Source organism: Lycorma delicatula, chromosome 12 (assembly GCF_047948215.1).
Source record: "Lycorma delicatula isolate Av1 chromosome 12, ASM4794821v1, whole genome shotgun sequence".
NCBI classification, from domain to species: domain Eukaryota; kingdom Metazoa; phylum Arthropoda; class Insecta; order Hemiptera; family Fulgoridae; genus Lycorma; species Lycorma delicatula.
In genome coordinates this window covers 29,414,755-29,433,098 of record NC_134466.1, presented here as the reverse complement: position 1 = coordinate 29,433,098, position 18,344 = coordinate 29,414,755, and the positions used below count along the sequence as shown (strand labels likewise).

The 18,344-nt window shown below is 30.1% G+C and overlaps 1 protein-coding gene across 3 annotated transcripts in view; it reads right to left on the bottom strand.

The window, feature by feature from the left end:
• LOC142332914 (FERM, ARHGEF and pleckstrin domain-containing protein 1-like) overlaps nt 1-18,084 on the bottom strand; it is a 410,843-nt gene extending 392,759 nt beyond the window's left edge. For all 3 annotated transcript variants that reach the window (XM_075379617.1, XM_075379618.1, XM_075379619.1), the window contains exon 1: nt 17,930-18,084. The gene's annotated coding sequence lies outside the window, so the exon portion shown is untranslated. The remainder of the gene's footprint in view (nt 1-17,929) is intronic.
• Between the last annotated feature and the right edge of the window lie 260 nt (nt 18,085-18,344).

The window sequence follows — 18,344 nt, the reverse complement described above, 5'->3', positions numbered from 1 at the left end:
CGAACAAAACAACGAATAAATATTATTAAACCAATTGCCCGATAGAATAGATGTTGATTAACGGACGACAGAGATAGACAATATTCAGATGCAAATCCATTTACGTCTGTAATTGCATTAATTGCATCTGACTCGCCGCAGTATAACTGTATAGTGGGCGTCATCTCAAACCATTAAACTGGCCGAATGGTTTACTATTTAGTTAGGAGTGAATACTTCCAAACACCATGTGATTCTTACATTGAAAAAGGGTTTCATTATTTATTTAACTGTATCGCTCAAAAATTGTATTAAGGAATTGAAATTATAACAAACTTTTAAAAGGTCTTTATTTAATGCTATTTTTTTAACACGGCAAAAATATTAACTTGAAATTTGGTTTTAATTTCGATCCAAATTGCCGTTGGGGAGTGAAATATAAATTACATTCTGGAATAACAATTACTGCAAATTAAAGCACAAAATGTAACACCCGATTCGATGATCGGGTGTAGATAAGACCTAACCAATCTATGAGAATTTAAAAAGTGGTAATGAACCCGTGCAGCTCCACAGCGTTATTATTACAAAGTAATGTTAAACATTTAAAAAAATCGGCTCTAAACCTATTCCATTTACACAGTACGTCTCACCCTCAACCACCTTGTTTTACATTTCCTTTCCTACCACAGACAAAAGGCACGCTCAACAGTTATTTCCAATCCGTCCGGAACGGGCTGATTTATTTATTCAGCTATGAATGATCCGCAGATTTGTCAACTAGCATCGACGAAATTTCAAAGTGATTTTCCTTTGAGTAATAACCTCTGAAAGTTACTAGATTAAGGAATAAATGAAGATTTTTTGTGTATTTCTCAGAGGATAATCAAGTTTTGGGTCCCATGACGCTTTTTGACATATCTGTGGGTAATTCCAAGCAAAATACAAAAAAAAAAATCATCCCGATCCGTTGAGAACACCCGGACAGACTGGAAATAGGTTTGCAAACCAATTTTTTATACATAATAAAAGTATAGAATATAAGTCAAATTCTTCCACAAAATTTTCAGAATAATAAAATCTTCAAGTATTTTTCATAAAAATTACAAGTTTTGATTAAAAAAAAAAAAGTTTAAAAATTCCCTTCAAATTCAGGGTTTACCAAGTAGCATTATGAAATTCCTTAACGATTTCCATGGCAATAAAAAAAAAAACCGTGATCACTTACCTGCTGCCCTCATTCTGCGTACACCTGTAGGTATATCCTACAGGTATACAGGAAATACGTGTACGTATTTCCTCCAGAAATGTATTTTCTGATATTTGGATCTGTAAGTCCTTCATTTAGCACGGACACCTCTGCTTCTGGTTCTGACTAGGACTCCGTTCCTGTCTGTTACAGTACATAAGTCCAAACTAAGTAAAATTTTAAGTAAAAATAATTGTTTAACGTTTAATTAAACGAATTTAAAAAAAAGTAATGATAAAGATATTTTAACAGAGGTAGTCAATAATAATCTCCGGCTTCAAGTGGCATTTACATTTTCTTTCTTTTTCCTGTTTAGCCTCCGGTAATTATCTTTCAGATAATACTTCACAGGATGAATGAGGATGATATGTATGAGTGTAAATGAAGTGTAGTCTTGTACATTCTCAGTTCGACCATTCCTGAGATGTGTGGTTAATTGAAACCCAACCACCAAAGAACACCGGTATCCACGATCTAGTATTCAATTCCGTGTAACTCTCGACTTTCCAAATCAGCTGATTTGGGAAGACGAGTTAACCACTAGACCAACCCGGTGGGTCAAGTGACATTTACCTGAATAAACTCTTTCAAACTGAATTACAAGTACTAACAACTGTTGTAAATCCCGCTCTTTCTGCATCAGATAACCTCTGCACAATAAAACGAATACCCGAACTATATCGAAGCGGTAATACCTCCCGTGTAATTTCTTACTCGTCCATCGGTCTTCTTTTGTATACATTTACATAAGGTATCACATCACAGGTCTTACGAGATGGAAAGGAGGCTCGTAGCCATCGACCATTAAATAGCTTAAACGGGCAAAAGCATGCTTTTTCATTCTTTAGCAACTTCTTAAGTTAATAATCTATCAGTTCTTGAACGTTCACGAAGATTCTCTCTCTGGGTAAGCCCATCTTTTCATGGAAAGATATTGCATTAGTTTAACATGTTATACGTCATTAGGATCTGCAGCCGTCTCTTACAACTTATTTTTTATTCTAAAAGACTTAATCAGTAAAATCAGCAATTAAAAATGATCAGTAAATACATACGAATATATACATATAAAAATTAACAATCGAGCCTGAATTTAAGGTTATATATAATAAAATTTTATCAGAAATAAACGTCGACGGATTAATAAATAAAAAACGTAAAACTAAAATATATAACTACGCGTTTCACGGTTTGAGATCATCTTCCTTTATCCCGTTTATCCTCCGGGAATTACAGTCAGGTATTAGTTCACCGGATAATATGTATAAGTGTAAGTGAAGTGTAGTCTTGTACAGTCTCAGATATACCATTTCTGAGATGTGTAATTAATTGAAACCCAACCACCAAAGAACACCGGTATCCACGATCTAGTATTCAAAACCGTATAAAAGTAGTCCTAGATGCCTTTACTAGGACTTGAACGCTGGAACTCTTTACTTCCAAATCGGCTGATTTACAAAGACGCGTTCACCACTGGATCGACCCGGTGGGTCACCGTTTGAGATCTGAATCTGGAATTTGTTTCCTATCCGGAGACTATAGAAATAACACGGCATAGGTGATAAAAAAAAATCCAGACCACCAAATCCTTCCATTTTTGATTAATTAGATTTTGTAAGGAATAGAATGCCTAAATTTACTAAAAAAAAGGGGGGGGGGGGTACGCAGCCGTTAAATAGGCTATTTATGCAATTCTCCGGATAGAAAACGCCGAATCCTTACACTATTCCTCAGGCACATAAGGTCACTAACATTCTAAAGTCATTCTGAAGTCCCCTATACCGTCCACAACTAAAAATTGTCAAAATGACAACAAAAATGATCGATCCACTACCCAATGAACAAAGATAATGAAACGAAAAGGAAAATGTAAGGGACGATTAACCCACACAACTATTATGAACAAAATATATGGAATGGTTTACGATCTTGCTCAAGACCTATATTTCATAATTTAGTAGATTTAGATAAATATACTCGGTATTAACGTGATGTGGATAGTAGGAAGAAAGTTCAAATATGGATGGTAATATTTTTCCTTTTTTCATGACCTCTCACATTATAAGTTACACAAGTGATCTATGAAGAATGTACAGATATAATTTTATTTGAACAAACATTCTTGGATAATTTTTATTTATTATGAATCACAATAAATAAGCACTTTAAAAAAATTATATGATACAAATAGAATAACTACTTAGCACTACACAAATTAAAAAAAAAAAAAATACCATAGCACTGGCACAAATCATAAAGATAACAAAAATATATTGTATGTATATTAAGGTACTAACTAACCATACAATTAAGATAATGTTATCAACAATGTCAAAACGGATTATTTATACTTAAGTAAATAAGGTAATTAATTCTTAACAAGAAATTACTAGAAGTTACGTCCCAGATAATTAAAGTATAATTTTTAAATAGGTAATTAAAAATATAAAAAGTAGCGTGAGAATTTAAAAATATAATTTACCTTATCTCTTGATAATAAAAGTTTTACTGACCTCCATGGCGGAATGATAGCACGACTGCCTTACAAACGAAAGTTTTCCAATTCGAAACCCCTGGTCAGGCTTTGGCATTTTTCAAATGGAACAAAAATTTAATTTACAATCTCCCCCCCCCCCAAAAAAACACTACAGTAACTATAATCGGCTTGAAATTATTTTATGCATAAACAAAAATTTATCAGAGTAACACGATTTTTTCGTCCATTGTGAAGGCAGATAAGATAAACCACAAAAAAATCGTATAATTTTGGAGAAATTACGCGCTTCGGTTTTCTCATGCAGAGAATGAGCCTAAATTTCAAAATTAGAATCGGAGAAAATAAAAAAAAAATTTTAGAAAACGCGGCAAGTATAACAAGGGAAATAACCGAAAGCTGACTGGTAGAACGTGGGTTCATCAGCAAGGGCATTCATAACAGCATTTTTCGCATTCATATATATATATATATATATATATATATATATATATATATATATATATGTGTATATGTATTTAACATCTGTAAAAAAAAAAGTTGCCAGTTTTACGTTGGACAACATGATGCGGCGTTTCTCTAATTACAATTATTAGGAGTAAAATCATGCAAACCGTCACTTTCTTCAAAATCTTATTCAACTAATATATTATTTTGAAGGTCACTGGATTTCATAAGCTCATAAATCAATACAACGAAAAGAGGTTTCACTTTTATAGATTAATAATAAAATTATACTCATTCATATATATATATATATGTGTGTGTGTGTGTGTGTATATGTATTTAACATCTGTAAAAAAAAAGTTGCCAGTTTTACGTTGGACAACATGATGCGGCGTTTCTCTAATTACAATTATTAGGAGTAAAATCATGCAAACCGTCACTTTCTTCAAAATCTTATTCAACTAATATATTATTTTGAAGGTCACTGGATTTCATAAGCTCATATATATATATATATATATATATATATATATATATATATATATATATATATATGTGTGTGTGTGTGTGTATGTATTTAACATCTGTAAAAAAAAAGTTGCCAGTTTTACGTTGGACAACATGATGCGGCGTTTCTCTAATTACAATTATTAGGAGTAAAATCATGCAAACCGTCACTTTCTTCAAAATCTTATTCAACTAATATATTATTTTGAAGGTCACTGGATTTCATAAGCTCATAAATCAATACAACGAAAAGAGGTTTCACTTTTATAGATTAATAATAAAATTATTACTCACGTTCTGAATACATGGAAATACTCCAAAATAAATAATTTTTCCAGGAATGTAATAATTCTTGAGTTATTAGCGATTTTTTTCAGATTTATTAATGAGGAATTTTTAGTAATTGCGTTCATCTCTTTAAATGAGCTATCTTTACTAAATTCAATGCGACTATTTTTAAATGGTATATTCAACAGTTTCAATCTGAGATTAAAAGCATACAACTAGGTGAGCTTCTTCATGTGAATAAGTGTACGTCTAGTTTGTCCGATGTATAGTAATTTGTATAATCGATAAAATTTAATTTGCACACTCCTGAATTCTGATATTAATCATATGCAAACTTGTAAATTATCTTTTAAAGTTTACAAACTAACACAGACGCCGCCTTTTTTCGTGAAAAATGATGGCACTTTGTATTCAAGGATGAAGAAAAGAATTACCTAGGTATGAAGGAACAACCCACCGGGTTGGTCTAGTGGTGAACGCGTCTTCCCAAATCAGCTGATTTGGAAGTCGAGAGTTCCAGCGTTCAAGTCCTAGTAAAGCCAGTTATTTTTACACGGATTTGAATACTAGATCGCGGTTACCGGTGTTCTTTGGTGGTTGGGTTTCAATTAACAACCACACATTACAGGTATGGTCGAACTGAGAATGTACTAGACCTACACTTCATTCACACTCATACATATCATCCAAATTCATCCTCCGAAGTATTATCTAAACGGTAGTTACCGGAGGCTAAACAGGAAAAAGAAAGAAAAAAAAGGTATGAAGGAACAGCAAAAGAGGAACAAATCCATAGGGATTATCTTCAAGGCTAATTTTCCAGATAACAGATACATCCTAACAAACCTTCTACTGATCAGATCTACTTTATGAAAAATAAATAAGAAACGTTTAAATTATTAATGATTTTTAATTAAGCAGATAAATATAATTGTCGCGAAATATTATTTTTGGCATGAAACGTCTTTAAAATCATACCGTAACGAATGAGTACCAGAACAGAAATTTGTAGCGTAACGAAAAGATCTATATCATCCTGCCTTAATAATTCCCTAATTATTAGTCTCAGAGACGTAAATGCGGTGTCATTCTATAACTTACATAATCAGCTCATCGATACGTCTTGTGTCACTGTCGAGCGGGTTAGTGGGGAGGGGGCACAGATCGGCCAAAACTGACGCTCTCGCTCATTTCCATTCAGTGTAGCTCACAACTTAAGACATGATAGCGCGGTAATTAGTGTGTTTGTGTTTAGAGTTTGCCGAGCTAGATCGATTTAAGTAATAATAAGTGTATTTTGGACGATATTTATGTGTAAAAAATTAAAGTAAACGTGTAAAAAAGCATAAAAATTCAATATGTCAACCTCAGCCCGCGCAAAAGCCGGCCGGAAATATAAAGTACGCGCGTATAGTTGGAAAGAAGTTATGAGCTACGCACAGTTACCCCAATGTCAAAGCGTGCGAGACCGTTTCGGGAGCGTCGCAAAGCTGGCACAGACTAATGTCGAACAAAACTGCCGTCGAATATTATAATAAATATCGTGTAGCATTTAGTTTCTGTTTTATGTTAAAATAAAATTTAGTACGCAATCAATGTCTCGTTTTTATTTCAATCCGATACACTATAAGTGACTCGCCGACATACAGACCGACCAATTTAACTAAATGAAGAGTTGACTAAATGAAGGAACTAAAATTTTCCATCGGAAACTTTCAGTTTTGCTCAAAAACAATACGATGGTGACTCTTCCATTTAAATCTACAGATTAGTTGGTCGGTCTGTAGCTCGGAGGAACTGCATCCAATCTCTAACGTTTCACGTTAAACCAACGGCCGTGCGCCCCGACACAGCCCCATCCGATTTTTTCCTCTTAAAAGTCGTCAAAGAACCACTTAGGCTTCCTTAACCGTCTCTGAAATTCCACAGTATGTGGAAATAATGACAAAAAAATAACTACTTCTCCATACACATAGGTGGTAGGAGGGCCGACCACCTCCGCCCTAGAGTTCAATGACTATCAAAACAATCTCAATTAAAACTTAATGTGTTACAAAGTTAAGACTACAATAGCACGATACTGTATTCAGCTTGGGAAAAAATTAAAAAAATTCTACGCAAAGAAATGTTATTTAAAATAAAATTAAAAAATGTCAACCGATTGAAAAAGCCACCTAAATCAACGTGAAGCTGTATATCTTTAGACGTAATAATTAAAACACCATAATTGAATCTGTCACTCATACTATTGACCAATGTCTATTAAAAGTATTTCTTTTAAATTTAATAGTTTTTTTAACGTCACTTCAAAAACATAAATATTTTTTTAATCAAACGACAAAATGAATAGTTCTATAAACAGTAGAGATGTCATCCACAATCCACATCAAATCAGTATTTCCCATTCTTTAATTTTTAAACATTCCATGTTGCTTAATTGAATTCGTCAAATTTATACTCTCAATTTAAATCTCTTTTATGTCATATTGACAATGTTTGAAATATGTTCTTATCAGATGTATTATTATATAGTAAATTCATTTTAAAAAAATATCTTAAAATAATTTTCGTCGACTTCTCTATTTATCGTTATAGACAGCTTCGACAATCAGTTAAATAATAATGTACATATGATGACGGGAGGAACGTGTTCTGAAATAAGTTATTAAAACAATCCATTAAGATGTTTTAAAATAAAGGTAATCATCAATTTTTTGAATAGTAATTATTTAATAAATTTGGTTACAAAAACAAAATGGGTACAATAGACTCCATTCTGGTTGCTATATTAATTTTAGAAGGCAAGCTTTATGACGTTTTTTTTTTTTAATTTGGTACAAATAAATGGAAAAAAGAGTTATCTTCAATTTAATGAAAGAAGATACAGAAAGGTCAGCTTGGATTCATAAAAGGAGTGAAACAAGTAATCAGTACGTACCCTCTACTTTTCACCTTTTGATAAACGAAACGCTACAAGGGGGAGATATAATAACCGATTCAGAAAATAAAAGACAAATATTTATTACTAGGAGAAAGAGTTAGTTTATAGAACTAAATATTACGATAGTATAACAAAACAAAATAAAACCAAAATTGGCAGATTTTCATTAATTATGTAATAAAATTAAAATGATGAAATATCAAATAAAAAACAGACTGACACAACTAAGGTGAGCAATCATACAGAAATCTGCTAGTTATCAAACACGTATACCTGAATAATAAAGAAATTCATAAAAATATATTAATAATACAAATATACATAATAATTTACAAATATCAAAAAATGTAAAATCTATATCAATAATCAGAACATGATTTGAAAAAGGACAATATAAATTTACTGCGATATTTTTGTTTATCAACTGAAATGAGGATATATTATAGCATATTAACAATGAATTAAGGGATTTTCAAACTTTAGCACTGTAGCATTTTTTTACTTTGCTTGAGTATATTGAAAAAGAACAGTTTGAATATTGAAGCAGCTAGGAACTGTAAGAGTTGATGGGAACAGGGCATAAACCGCTTCAAAACATTAAGTTTCTACCTCATCTGTGAAAATAAAATGCATTTTGAAAAAATATAATGTTTTGAGCATCGCAATATTTAATTTTCATGTATTACGGGGGACTAGAAAACTTGAATTACAAAAGTTTCTTATATTTCTTTAAGGAAACTAAATCTTACAAAAGAATAGTAGGAATAAAACATTATTTAAATCTCATATATTAAAGAGGGGAGCGAAAGGGTAATACACCCAGAAACTCCAAGTCACTAGTAAGACCTCCTCGCTGAAGAGAGGTCAGGGGATCTAAGCAATCAAGAGGACCCAAAATCTAAAACACACTTAAATTTTTTTTCTCCCAAGACCACAACAAATTTTTCTTAATTTTATGATGATTGCAATTTAATTTTTAATTGAGCAGGTTATAGGGAATAGTTAGTCTGAACAGCAAGAGAACCTAAACACCCCTGAGAAACCGATAGGTTTCTTTTTGTATAAACACTTGTTTTGAAAAATAACAGGTGATATATTAAAATATTTTAATCACGTTGAGGGTTCGGGGAATTATGGGATTTCAGAACCTCACTGAATCTCATGATCTGCTCCTAGATCCTGAAAATCAGATACCAAAGCCTTATGATAAAATAATTTAATTATAATTATTTATATATTATTAATGAAAGAGAGTTTTCAAAGGACGAATTGTTCACCCTACATATCAAACCTTAAGAATCACCTATATATATTAGACTATGTATTACATAAATTTTCATAACATGTGGCTCTAGGTGACGTCCAATAATATTACGGTAGAAGTACTTTTTAAACAGCTAAGTTATTTATAAGATCTATTCATTAATTTCTGTGACTATTCCAGAGAAACAAACGTACATAAATTCTGTGATTTTATTGCAATACTAGCAGCAACTCCCATTTTTATCTGGGTGGAGTTCATATAGTACAATCACTTATAGAAGCAATAAATATTATCCTAGAATAAATGACCAAACAGATACAAACAAAATACAATTTTTATTACTTATATTATGCAAAGGAGGGAGGGATTATTTAAATATTGTTGGATGGGGTAATGCCCATTAAAATCTTATTAAACCTGGTACTACAGTTATACAATACAAAAAATTCACTTATAGAAATAATACTAAATGGAAACCAATGATCTAGTTTGAAAAAAGTTTTTAATGTTTGATAGGAATATCTACAAAAAAGTTTAATTTTAATTAAGCAGATTGAAATAATTTTATTTTTTCAACATTAATTTTATTCTAACCACAAGGCTCATCAACCCCCAAGTACTGGAAGGAGAGCCCAGACATGTCGACATGATGAGCTTTTATATGTTCCAAAAAAAAGATTTTGTAAAACACTAAAACATTTCAATTTTCAAAATCTAATGCAGGAAACAAACAATATCAAATTAATTATTTATTTGATTTCGACAAGGGTTTCCAGATGTCTTTGTGATTTTAACAGCATTGATGAACGATTCAGAGTAAACATAAAATCTGAATAACATATATAATTTATTTTTTATTAGTAAAAACAGTCAAAAATTTAATAGTACGTTGAAGGGTAACACGGCTCAAAATTAATATTATAAAATTGGATGTTGCTTATCTCCAACCATGTATACAATATGTAGGTTGAGAAGATATAATCAAAAATCCACACCAGAAGATAAAACATAATCAATGTAAAATGAAAGAAAATTGTATATGATCAACAAATAATATGGGATGGACATAGCTGATGAATAAATATTCAAAAGGTGGATTCAAAATTTGAAGACATTACAAAAAATTAATTAAATTTAATTAATATAACACTTAACACAAATAAATTATGATTATGTAATAAAATGGAGATAAAACTTAAAAAAGCATCTAATTCAATGTTACCTTTGAATCTACTTCTGTACAATGTGAAACATGGACACTAAGAAAAAGAAAGTTAGTTGATGTATGGAATGCGGACATGAAGGAGGAGATTGAAGGAAGTTGAAATGGGAAAGAAATGATAGGAGTGTTAATGATAATAAAAGGTTAATCAGAATAATTAAAAAATTTAAAAGCTAATCAAAAAAAGACATTAGAGAAGAAAGTCTGGTTAAGACAGCTGCTAAAAAAAAAACTAGTAGAAAGTGCAAAGAAAAGAGGCCAGAGAAGATTAAAAATTATAGGCAACCTAAAAGGACTTGGGAGCCCCGAATCTAAATAGTTTAGCAAGAAATAGAAAAGAATGATTTAGACATAATGTGAAGGACCTGCCTAAAGCAAATAACTATAACACGAAGGAGATGATTGGAATTACAAATGAAACGAAAAACAGCGTGGTATAGATATACAACTTTATACTGTAATATTTTAGTATAAATGTAATTATTTTTATTTGTGAATGATTTTTTTTAAGATTTGTGAAATGTTGAATTGAATGAATGAAAACTGCTAGTTCATATTACAATTTATTTTTTCTATTTAATAAATAGATAAAAGTTATTAATTAATCTTTATTAATTTGTCATATCTGTATGTACATTTAAAAATTTTGAACAATGTAAATATTTTGATTCTGTAATTAAAAGCCTGTATATTATTATTAACAAAATGAATAACTAATCAAAATAAAAACAACAAAATTATAAATGAATACATATGATTACAACATTCTTTTTTATATAATAAATACTTTAAATTATATAATTATATATCCAATAAACATTAAAAACAGAATATTACTAAAAATAGCTTACACATTAAATTAATAATCATTTTAATTTAATAACATATAATAAACAAATTGAATAATAAAAATCATTAAACATCTACTTAATTTTAATTAATATGATTACTAATATTATTGATAATATATTTATAGCTCTATGAAAAAAGAATTAACTTATATTTATGAGTTGTGAAGTTTTGTTCATTAAAATGTAATCCTAAAACACAATTAAATGCTATTAATGTAGTAAAATAACTTCCGACTAATTTTCTACAAAACAAAACCGCTAAATATAACCTGACCTTATCCTTTAATATGTTCCATTTTTAACTAAGTACAAACACATCTAATAAAAACCAACAAATTCATGCGATATTTAATTTTATAATAAACATTCAAAAAAAAAAATTAGAAAAGAAAATGTAGTTTACATATTAACAATTTTTATAAAAGTGTTATTAAAAAAACTAGCATTGGATTCTGTGACTGTCTTGAGTACATTTAACTGCTCACTCAAAAACCATTTTAATAGCAAAAATGCCATGTTCTACAGTTATATGAAAAATATACATATTTAATAATCGCTGATATATTACAATACAATATATAGAGTAAAGTACAGCCTAGTAAAGTAAGTCGGTTCAGCCTATCAGAAATGGTTGTGTGCGCTACTGCTGTAATTTGTTCTGGTTGATTCAAAGGAAACTATGAAAACCTGTGTTAATGTGGTGTATTAACACAGAATTACATATCAGTCCACATTAAAATAATAAATATGTGAAATAACAGTGCATTAAATATGCAAACATAAGTAAATGAAATAATTATTAAATAAATAACAATTCAGATATATTAACAAAAATTATTTGAGTACGTATTATTTATACATACTAAGAGAGAGAAAATTCAGTAAATCTTATTATGTTTACTTTCTTGGTTAAACAGTTAATCAAAGGAAAAGAATGCTCTATCTAATATGTCATTCTACATGTCAAGAATTTTGGAGATTTTGGACGATTCATGACCACTCTAATCAAAAACAAAATTTCCATTAGATGAGTTCACATCCAGTCTGGATATAAGCAAAAAACTTGTCAACTTTCATTAAATATATCTTTTTGGTATTATTCAATTATAAAATTGTATTTTTGATTAAAGTAATGAAAGTTGACAAGTTTTTTGCTTATATCCAGACTGGATGTGAACTGATCTGCATGGAATTTGGCATAATGATTTTGGTATATGCCCACAGATTCCATTTAAGTTTAGTTGCAATCAGCCAAAAAGGCATGGAAACATGAAACAACAGAACACCTTTCTTTATAGTCGTTTCTAGACTCCCAACACATTTTCTTATGATTAGATTGCATTACCGTGTTATTTTGATTAAGTAAGAGCAATTATATTCAGCCGTGAAGGAAAAAACGTTTTGGCTTTTATAATCAGTTTTGTGCTCCATATCTTCAGAATGGGTTAACAGATTTTTATGAAATTTTTTACGATGACTTCTGAATATAGTAATTATAGTCTTTATTATTACATAATTTAATTATCAATTTTCTATTGCTAACTGAAAATCTGTTTAATACGGATCATTGATACATTTAGTTTTGGTTACAACTGGTTGTGGATATGAAGGAGATAGTCACCATGTGTCCCGTAATTCAAAATTTTAACCAAATAAAATATTTTTTTATATATTGTACGAGCCGGGTTCAAAAGTAAGGGCCTATAAATTAAAAGTAACGAAGGGAAACACTGATTAGTTCACGCATGTGTAGTAGTTTTAAAGTGCTCTCTGTGGTGTAACCGCCACATTGGCCGTCAGATCATTGTTGTTTGCCTAAGCGAGACAGTATGTTAAAATGAGCGCGCGGTAATAACGAATCCCGTCAGTTGTGAAATTCGATCGGCGACTAGATTTCTAAACGCAAAAGGACATAAAACTGCAGAAATTCACCATCAATTGTGCGAAACATATGGATCTAAGAGTGAAGGAAGAGTGACGCAATGGTGTCGTGAGTTTAAAGAAGGCCATTTAAATGTTAAAGTCGATCATTCCGGTTCACTTTCTTTCTTTTTCCTGTTTAGCCTCCGGTAATTACCGTTTAGATAATACTTCAGAGGATGAATGAGGATGATATGTATGAGTGTGAATGAAGTATAGTCTTGTACATTCTCAGTTCGACCATACCTGAGATTTGTGGTTAATTGAAACCCAACCACCAAAGAACACCGGTATCCACGATCTAGTATTCAAGTCCGTGTAAAAATGGCTAGCGTTACTAGGACTTGAACGCTGGAACTCTCGACTTCCAAATCAGCTGATTTGGGAAGACGCGTTCACCACTAGACCAACCCGGTGGGTGTCATTCCGGTTCACTAACAGAAAAATTCAAACAAACCCGGCCTAAAACGAAAACCACGACAATCTGACACCAAAGGTTGTGTTTTTAATCGATTTCACGAAACCTGGACCTTCCATCACATCACAAGTCTATTATGAGACATTTTCTAAACTGCGTCATGCCATTCAAAACAGACGACGGGGAATGCTGCGACAGGAGATTGTTCTTCTTTACGATAGAGCACGTCCACACACAGCTGCAAGCACAATGAAACAATTCAAAAATTCGGATGGGAAATTTCTAATAATCCCTAACAGTCCTAACCTCGCACCCAATGACTACACCTCAAAAACCAGCTTGCGTCTTAACTATTCGAGAAAAGTGAAGAGTTGAAAATCTCGGTCCAAAAATGGCTATAATCTCAGGCTGGGAAATTTTGCGCAATGGGTTTAAAGAAGGTTGTTTCACGATATCAAGTGTTCGGAACGAAACGGTCAATATTTAGAAAAAGTAAATAACACTGAAACCATTAATACATTTTTCATTTTTTCAACTGTTATCATTTTGTTATCGATCGGTCCTTAATAAATTATAACTTTCTTAAAAGTTTTCTATCAGTACAGCAAAATGTCAACTGTACAGTGATTCTGCCAGTATATGTAACAAAAGTATAGGGGCTTATTAATGAATTTCTACTTTGTCAAGGGTGAAAACCTCAGTAGAGTAGCACAATTTTCACAGTGAAGCCAGAAAAGTTATACAATCAATCCATTGCCGTCTTTCTTAGTATTATGAACTCATCAATACAGTAAAATATTGTTTCTGTAAAACAAAAGCGTTTAATTTCATTAAAAGTAAATTTGTATGAAAATATTTTAAATGGGGTTTAATTTTTAAAATGAATTACACGATGGGATCCTTTTTTCCAGAATTAATTACTACTATTTCCAGGATAAATTAATTTTTTATTGAGAATGTTTATTGGGAAAAGAGCACCAAAAACATAAATTATCGATAGTTTTACAAAAGGTAACATAACAATTACCACACACCAATCTTCACACGTATTTATAATTTAACACGTAAAATGATTTAAGACACCATATATACTTGGACTGGAACTTTTTTAAGGAGATTATGGTGTGTACACTTTTTTTTAAATCTTTTTACCCTGTTTACAGATTTGAAAATAGAAAATTAAAAAAATATAAACATGTCTAATTCTAAATGTCCATTTCAAATGTAAAAAAATCATTTCAGGAAATACTGATGAATTTGTTAAATCCTTACAAATACTACAAAAGTAGTACCTAAACCTATATTCATAAAATGAAATTATCTGTAGCCCAAAAACACAGTACCATTTTAGAAAACCCAAGTTAAAAGCAGAACATTAAGATTAAAAACTCTGTAGAGTTCAGACTAATCGATTCATATGATCAATTGCCCACAAGCGATCTGAATCAAAGTATACAAATTAAATCATAATGATTGTACTAAACAGTACATCAGACAAGAAAGAGGAAATTCATCCGCAGATAAAAGGTGCAAATAACAGTAGTACACAAAACATCAGAATCACCTTATAGAAACAGGACACACTTATGAGAACATTAAACAAAAGATACAAATTTTTGGCACAGCACATGAAATCTTAACTGAATAAATAAATAAATATAAACAATAAATGACATTTACACAATAAGACAAACATAACGTATTAAACTGTCAAATACAATATAGACTAAAGATGTTACTTGATTACATACTTAAAGGATTTCCTAAGTTTTTTATGATGAGCTTCATTGTGTTACCAAAGAAAAAGGTTGCACAATTAAATTCCAAAGGTCTTTGGAAAAATAGTCATTTTAAATTGAATTTTATAAAGTTGTAAATTGAGTTTTTATAAAGTTTTGTCATAGAGTTCTAAAATATGAATAATTATTTTAACAAATTTTGATTAAACATTTTTTTAAATGTTTAATACTTTATTTCATTCAACATCATCTAATACATATAAACAATAAAATAGGATTAAACAACTAAATATGCCAGAAGTTGAGGAATTACTCGGGTAATTCTGGGCAATTGATTGATCTACTTCAATTTTTTTCATACTACATTTTATCATATACTACAGTACATATGCTTAAGATCAGGCCTCATGCAAGAGATCAGAACAGGTGACTTATGCAAGGTCGAAGTCTGCACCAAATAATCAGTTAGCAACCAGTTTTGTGAATTATGACCATCTGTTCTGACACCAATTCATTCTATGAAGAGAGATTAAAATTAAGGTTAGAATTTTGTGAAGTTTAGAGATAAAAAAAAATTAATTTTAAATTCATACCATTAGAGAACAAAAGATCAGCTGTTTCTGATTGCTGTAACTATAAACCTGTAGGTTCTTCAATATTCTAATATTTTTCACATAAGAGTAATCTAATCAAGAATTTATTTAATTATTTACACAACAAGAACAGCTGACACACGATTACAGTTGTTGATGTTTGCTAATGAATTTTGTAGCAGGAGAAAAATGCTGTACCTGACTGGAACTTGAACCTGAAACCTTTGGACAAAAGGCAGGGCTGCTACACTTCCCTACAAAAAAGACTTACAATAAAAACAGCATATCACCGATTAATAAGAGCTGCTTTAAATGTTTTATTTCTCTTTTTTATTTAACTGTAGACAATGTAATTTTTTTTGTATAACTATGCACAATTGATATAATTGATATATGGTAGAATAGTACCATCTCTGCCTTTCAACCAGACTGTTGTAGGTTCAAAATCCAGGTTAGGCACATTCTTTAAGTGCTATTATCATATATATATATATATATATATATATATATATATAAAACACCTCATTTACAAGCCTTCAGACTTACTTGGATAAAATGATCATTTAAAAAACATAACCTTATACATAAAATCTAAAAATTATTAACCAACATATTTTTTTTCTAAATAATTACACTTTTAATGAATACAACCAAATATGCTTGCAGTCACAACTTACAATACAATTTGACAAATTTATAAAATGACAAACATCACACAGTATAGCACACAAACTCAAGGGGTGAATTTATCTAGTGGAGCCTTATCAGAAACAATTCTTAAGCAAATACAAAAAAGGTACAATAATCTTATTGCTTTTACATCATTTTAACTGCTGTTCTATTTCAGTAAACATTAATGTAATTTTAAGCACTATTAAAATAAGTAGGTAAAGAGATATTATAAACAGTGCACAATCCTATTAAAAAAAAATATATATATATATATATATATATATATATATATATATATATATATATATATATATATATATATATATTTAACATAGATAAATAATTAAATAGAAACAAAATTACCTTACGATTATAAACATGTCAGCAATTACATAAAAAACCAATTAAAAATATTTATAAAAATTAAAACTAAAAAATGAATTAATCAGCAATAAATCACTAAGAGCAACAAAAAAGCTACATTAACACTGATACTAAAACCGGAAAACTTTGCAGAAAAAATTTGTCAACATAATTTGCAAATGTATACATAAAAGGAAATTAATAATGCATAATTTTTTTTTAAATACAAAGTATAAATGTAAATGTTAACAGCAGCAAAAAATTACTGTTCATCCAGTTTAAATATCACGTTCATGACCTACAAAACTAATTGTAATAAGAATAGACTGTGAAGTTTCAATACAGTTTAACATAAAAAGTCAAACAATGTATTTTTAACACACTCAAATTTTTATTATTAAATTTAATTGCATTAATGATGATCAAAAGTTGTTACATACCAATAATACTGTAATAAAAACTACAAAACATCTTCTAGTTCATTCGGTTATTAATACGGTCGATTCCCGTTATTCACTTTTCATTCTATTTAAAAATTAAGACAGAAGGGTATAATTTTTTTTAAATGAACAAAAATTAAAATACACAAAATGTATTAAAAAACAATAAATCGGGCGTAGGAATATTAATGATTTACGAAATGTAATAGAATTATTTATTGTATTCCAATTATACATTTCAATACTAAACTTTAACCTGAATATTCAGGACGATGAACTAATTTTTTGTTACAAATAAAATAAGTGATTCAAAATGTTTAAATACAAAATTAAAACCGTGAGTCATAATATAATTTAGTATACTTAAACCATAAATGGTCAAATAACAGGTTTTCTGTCAAGTTGTCCGCCCACTATACTCATGATAAGTTTCAGACGACCTGGGGAAACTTTTTTATCCGGCAGACATTTTTTAAGTTTATGAAAGTTGTGATATAAAACAGTTATAATTATCAATAGGAAATAAACAAGGAATGCATTACCTTTAGATTATTTAAATCTCGTCAACAGCTTAACCCGATTATTTGTTGATAAACAAAACCTGACACACCACAACCGAAGCTAACACACCCATCGCACGAAGAGAACTGCAAGACTACGAGCTGAAATCGCCATTCCCAACTCTGAACATACTCCCTCTAATAATATTTTTGCAAAGTTAAACAGAGTGCTCGACATTATTAAATATAATCTATATAAAAATTGAACTTTTAATAGTAATAATTAACTTAAAAAGTTAAAAAACCAAAATACAATTTTATATTAAATAAAAATATTATTATTTTAGTGGGTGTGTACCATTCTTAGAATGTCAGGTAGGCTAAAACATTATATACCATTCAAAAATGTTTAAAATCCAGCATATCTCTGCTATCGAAATACTATAATAATTACGAC